Source organism: Cicer arietinum, chromosome 5 (assembly GCF_000331145.2).
Source record: "Cicer arietinum cultivar CDC Frontier isolate Library 1 chromosome 5, Cicar.CDCFrontier_v2.0, whole genome shotgun sequence".
Classification (NCBI taxonomy): Eukaryota; Viridiplantae; Streptophyta; class Magnoliopsida; order Fabales; family Fabaceae; genus Cicer; species Cicer arietinum.
Window position 1 is genome coordinate 54349079 of NC_021164.2, and position 6432 is coordinate 54355510.

A 6432-nucleotide genomic window follows, 5' to 3' on the forward strand; every position below is an offset into this window, starting at 1 on the left:
GAGGATCTCACAGGGCGCGTGGAGATCACTCGGGGTGTATAGTTTTTTGGTAGGATGATCAGATTAGGTTGATGTATAGGGACTAGATGTCCTTCTTTTTGGGTTGGAGTATTTTAATTTGGAAAACTGTACTTATACTAATATTGTCAGTTTGACATCTTATTTGAATGGGTTCCATGTACCATTTGTTGTTGTGTAAATGCTTTGGATTTATATTTGGAGAAACTTTTCCGCTGCTTGTGAATTATAATGACTCAATTATTTATCCAAAGGCATTTCCTTATTTATTTCTCTGTTTTAGTTTAATTTCTTTTGGAAAAAAAAATATACCCTCGCTTTGAAAATTGGGGTGTTACAATTTTCTTCACACGCACAATGTTGCGATGACCAAGATTGCCACTGACGTCGTTGTGAAATTAAATTGTTATATACTCTATTTAATCTTAAAAATAAAAAATAAAAATTGTAGTTGATCTTAATTTAGATTAACTACATTTTTTTTATGTAATTAGAGTGAGTATAACTATAAAATATTTGTTGTATAAAAGGATGAACTGATAACTATATTAATAAAGTGATTGTATTTACAGCTTAAAAAAGCCTTAATATTTATATTAATTAAGAGAGTTGACTTAGGCTGGTATATTTTTTACTACAGTTAATATTTTGGGCAGGGAATTCTATTATCCTAGGAGCCTAGCCCCTGGAAAATTGTAGAGAGTATCACTCATTTGTATTTCTTGTTTCTATTTCAATTCAATAAATTCCCCTTAATTTAACTTTCATATTTATTTGTCTTATCACCTACCTACTCATTATTCGGAGGTGAATAATAAAGCACCCAAGGTGATGTTATTTTATAGACCTAACATAGTTACATCCCTCACAATATAAGTTTGGAAGATTCAAACCTTTCTCTTTAGAGTGGAAATAAACGTGGTAAAAACCTATAAGGAGAAGACTCTAACATCCCAAACTATTTGAAAGACTCTCTGAACTCCAACCAGACAACCATATAAGAAGGATTATCTCATTTAATGATGTTGGAAATCACTTATGAGTCCGCGTGAAGCTCTGCTGACTTTAAAGCCTCCACGTATATGCTAGAGAAAGACCTCACATCACTCTTCAAATTTATGCAACATAAACGTTGCACCTATTAATATATGTAGAGAAGTCACACACTCACCTAACATAAATGTCTCAACAAAACAATATTTTTGCTTCTATTTCTCTCGAAAATGGGACATAAATAGCACATGCAGTTTGGGTCAGAATCGGTCCGCTTGTCCAAGGGTTGTCTCTATTAGATAATATTATTATATATTAGTAGTAAGGGTATTTTAGACATCTATATTCTTTTATATATATATTCATTGTAACCCTATTATGAAACCCTAGTGGTTGTCTCTGGGTTGTCTCTCTTCTTCTTTTTTCATTGTGTACATGGTATCAAAGAGAGCTTTTATTGATTTTGGGATCTACTATAAAGAATAGAGAGATTATTTTGGACCTGAGCCTGCTGCTCTGGACCCGAGCCTGCTGGTGTGGACCCGAGCCTGCTGGTCTGGACCTGGGCCTGCTGGTCTGGACCCGAGTCTACTGCTCTGGACTCGGGTCTGCTGGTCTGGACCCGGTCCTGCTGGTCTGGACCTGAGCCTGCTGGTCTGGACCCAGTCCTGCTGCTCAGGACCCGGGCCTGCAGGTTAGGACCTGGGCCTGCAGCTCTGCCGGGTCTGCTGGTCTGGGCCCGGTCCTGCTGGTCTGGACCTGAGCCTGCTGGTCTGGACCCAGTCCTGCTGCTCAGGACCCGGGCCTGCAGGTTAGGACCTGGGCCTGCAGCTCTGGACCCGGGCCTGCAGCTCTGGGACCCGAGCCTGCTGGTGTGGACACGAGCCTGTTGTTGTGGACACGAGCCTGCTGCTCTGGACCCGAGTTTGCTGCTCTGGACCCGAGCCTGCTGCTCTGGACCCGAGCCTGCTGATCTTGACCCGTGCCTGCTCCTCTGGACCCGAGCCTGCAGGTCTAGACCCAAGCCTGCTGATCTGGACCCGAGCCTTCTCCTTTGGACCCGAGCCTGCTCCTCTGGACCCGATCCTGCTACTCTAGACCCGAGCCTGCTCCTCTGGACCCGAGCCTGCTCCTCACATGTATGTAGCACTATGATAACATTGTGAAATATTAGGTAATTAGGAGACGTTTTAGAACGTGAGACTCTAAAAGTGTTAGATACCGGTGGGGCAACATCTTAATGAAACATAACTTACATAAGGTATTTGTAAATTATTCAACTAGCCTATTAAATACATATAATGCATATTCGAAAATACTATGGCATCCATTAATTTATCACCTTAATAATCAAATCAAATCACATCAAATATATCTATATGTGTCCTACATTTTAGAGAGGTGCTTAATATTTTCATTTCCAGAGTCCATTAGATTGCAGAGAGACCATTGACTTAAATCGAAACATACCTGAAAATGTCGAGTACGTTTGACTGAGAAAATCAATATCACATTTTCCACATAATCAAATGCTTCATTTAATTTTGATTCATTGCTCCTTTGAGTTGCTCATACTCTTTATTGTACAAATAACTCCAAATTTTCACGATTGCAACTCTTAACAATAAAATACCTAAGGTTTTTAGAAAGGTATATTAGCGTAATTCATATAGGGAAGAATATTGTGATTCAATTGAAGCAATACACATGATATTTAATTAAAATTTGAACACAAACCACTTGTGACAACTTATCCATCTTTAAAATTCTTGACCTCATCACTATGAACTATGCCTTATTCTATCCTACAAAATCAAATATCCAAAAATAAGCCTTCTTTTGAGATTGAGAGAAAACATGTAAATAAATTGAATTTCAACAACATCATAGTAGAACTCAAGAAATAGAATGATGAAGGATACCTCAAGCAAAATAAAACAGAGATGGCGGCGAGTCGTGCCAATGGCGAACACAAGAAAGGTGAGCGGTATCTGTGGCAAATGATATAAAGTAAATTAGATAAAAACATTATTGTAGGTGTCTCATTTTAGGGTTTAAGGTTATTTTCTAGATAGCATTATCTTAAAATACCGTTTTTTTCAAAAAAAGAAAAACACAGTTATAGATCTTCAAACATTTTTTATTTTGTATTTTTTAATTCATTTTTTTAAAGACTATAACAAACAAATTATCATTTGCTTAAAAGTAATTATTTAAAAAAAACGTTTTTTTATTAAAAATATTGAAATAATTAGATCTTACCTGGGAATTAATTATAAAATTCATTCTTATAAAATTTATTATTCCATAAACTAATTCTTCATCAACAATAATTCTATGCCATTATACTAATAACCTTAGGTCTGTTCACAATCCCCCCAACCATTACACATGAAAAAATGGATTAGATTATCAGTATATAAACAAAAGAAACACATGAAATTAATTTTTAGGAAAGCCACAAACCGACATCAAGAGCTGATTTTTTCTAAATAAAACCTTTTAGGAAAAAAGGTTGCCTACTCAGAATAGAAATATGTTAATGATTAAGCGAAACGTATTTTTAAGAGGGTAAAAACAAACTTTTTTATGAAGACTGCGCTACATACTTTAAAACCAGCGACTACCAGATTGTCAAAATTAAACCTACTAAAATGTACGAGATACACATAATGATCAAGATATATCAATAAATATTGTAATTTTCAGACAATTAAATTCAATGCTCTAATATAAAAATTAAGAAAAAATAAATAAATCAAGATATATGCAAAGCCCTCTAATTATAAGAAAAGAGAGTCAAGGGTTCTATAAAAAAAAACCAAAACCCATTTAACCTACAATTTAAACCCAAATCAGGATAAGTGATAAGAGCTGGCTTGTCCTAGTCTCCATACACAGCATCAGACACATAATTCCATGCCATGTTCTGATAATAGGTTCCTGCAGAGACATACAAGTAGCATATCAATCAGTAACAACACATCAAATTGGCCAAAAACAGACAATAAATTACTTTCGATTATACCATTGCATTTAAAACAGTAAATACTAAATAAAAGAGGAGCAAATCAGGTCACCGAGCATTAGATTTTTATAGCAGCTCAAATTTATGCACCATAAGGCGATTTAGATAGTTCATATACAAGCTCTCTCTTTTCCTCCATACCCAATTTAACTATATTTAGTTCCTCCATAACCAATTTACTATATTTAGAAGGATCAAGAGAAACACCTAGAATCAAGGGGAAAAAAACAAATATTAGTACATTACTATATTATTTTCCAACTTTAAAACTTCCAAGTGGTGAACGAAACAAGACTATTTCAACAAAGACTTCAGCTGCAACTTGTATTCATGCTAGACATGTTCTCATCAAGAAATGGAAAAGTTTTTGTATCTATAAACAGAAATAGTGGATTTTATATAAGAAACTAGAGTGCATTTATCTTTCTACATACACATTTGAGAAGTTAAGGGTCAAATTTTTTTTTATGGTCTAAAAAATTGGCTGTATAAAACAGAACCAAAAAACAAGAACAGGCAAAACAATAAAACATATAAAACTGTAACTGGTTAACCTTGCACCACAAGGACATCCCAACCACTTAATGATTATAGAAATATTAATGGACTAATCAAGTCAGCCAATTAAGCAATTGGACTTAACTTGACTTTTATTATAGGCACCTCCATACTCTTTAAAGATGCTAATTTAGTTGCTGGCACATCACATATCAAATTAAAAGGCTCCTTCAAAATGCATCAGTTAAATATGAACTATATGGCCCCAAAATGCAGCTCATACTAACAGCTCAGCAATAAAAGGCTATATGGCCAGAATTTAAACCAAAAGCCATAATCACAAGATAAAAAATTATAATTAATTAAATAAATAAAAACACCTCTAATGAAAAAATCAAATACATCAATCAACACAAAAATTAGATACATCACAATGAGATAATTAATTAAATTATAATTAATAAATCACAATGCTAAAAATCAGAAGCATAATTAACAAAAAAATCAGATACATCACAATGCTAAAAAAATCATATCATACAATTAATCAATGAGTAGATCGTTAAATCACGTGACATAATAGAGCATAACACAAATAAAGAATCTTTTACATAATCCAATCACATCAAACTGCACAAGCATAATTCAATCACATTAATCTGCACAAGCATCCAAACCTGGATAAGCATCCAAACAATAAACGGCATAATTCAAGCATCCAAACATTAAAATGCATAATTTCAATAAAAATTGCAGCTGATTTGCTCTGATGTTGAATGTTTTATGAATGTGTGCTTGTTTTGAAGTTAAGATTCTACACATGCCTTTTGTTAAATGGTGATTGCTACTAATTTATCAATAGAATAGACTTTAAAAGAAGTCTATATAGTATATACATTTAAAAAGGTAATAAAGAGGAGATACTATGCAGGTAAAAAAGAACTCACCTGTCTTCCTGATATTACACTTATCAGCTCCCTCATTTTCTCCACCGCATGTATAGAGCAATCCCGTAGTTCAACTTCCTCCTCAGTCCCTGGACCTATTTCTCCACTGGTCTCAATTGTACTGGCAAGTGTTGGACTGAGTTTTAAAATGCCAAGCTGCCGAAGCACAGCTGGGACGATGTAGTCAGCCGTTATAGTTAGAGAGCTGATGTCTTTAAACTCATCATATCCTTGGTCGCTAAACGCATCCCGTAAATCAGCTGCAAATATCTGAGCTCTTTTGTACAAAAATAATTGACAGGACGCACCTCATATTCTTGCTACTGTTCTTCCTGTTTGTGCACTTTCTTCTCTCACAATAAGACTGTTTGGAAAATAAGCAAATCATTTTGATTCAAGAGAGAACAGATAAAACTTGTTGGACTTTAGTCCTTTTAATCCTAATTTTGACATAATTAACAAACATACAATGTTCATACATCATATGATAAATCTAACATTTTAATTGAGCAAGATTTCAGGAACAACAACTCAACCCTACAAACTTGAGACAAATTGCTTGGAACTCAAGAAATCAACAAAAGTTGAATATTCACTGAGTAAATCGATTGAGAAATCGATTTCATAAAAAGGGCTGTAAGGAATCTAACTGTTTGTGATTGTATAATCGATTAGGCAATCGACTGGCACAATTAGAAATGAAAATTGCGCAAGTCAGTGGCAACCTGTTTTACAGGCTAATCGATTGGCAAATCGATTGTGCACATCACAAAGTAAAACTGATTGAAACAAATCGATTGGAAAATCGATTGGACAAGTCACAGCGACAATCCATTTTCTAGGGCAATCGATTGGCAAATCGATTGCTTAGATAATATTTGAAAAATAACTTGACCTGTGACAAACACAATCGATTGGACAATCTATTGTGAGAATTTCAATCATGTT

The 6432-nt window shown here is 34.7% G+C and overlaps 1 long non-coding RNA gene across 2 annotated transcripts; it reads right to left on the bottom strand.

Annotated features, from left to right (window-relative positions):
* Positions 1-1737: 1737 nt before the first annotated feature.
* On the bottom strand, positions 1738-6426 carry LOC113784863 (uncharacterized). 2 transcript variants are annotated; one of them, XR_012163263.1, is made up of 6 exons: positions 5485-6426; positions 4220-4246; positions 2934-4189; positions 2749-2816; positions 2482-2644; positions 1738-2160 (listed from the first exon to the last, which is right to left on the bottom strand). It is a non-coding gene; the product is annotated as an uncharacterized lncRNA (long non-coding RNA). The 2 variants fall into 2 exon arrangements; XR_003470991.2 differs by lacking the exon at positions 4220-4246 and having other exon boundaries at positions 2934-3954; positions 5485-6422.
* Between the last annotated feature and the right edge of the window lie 6 nt (positions 6427-6432).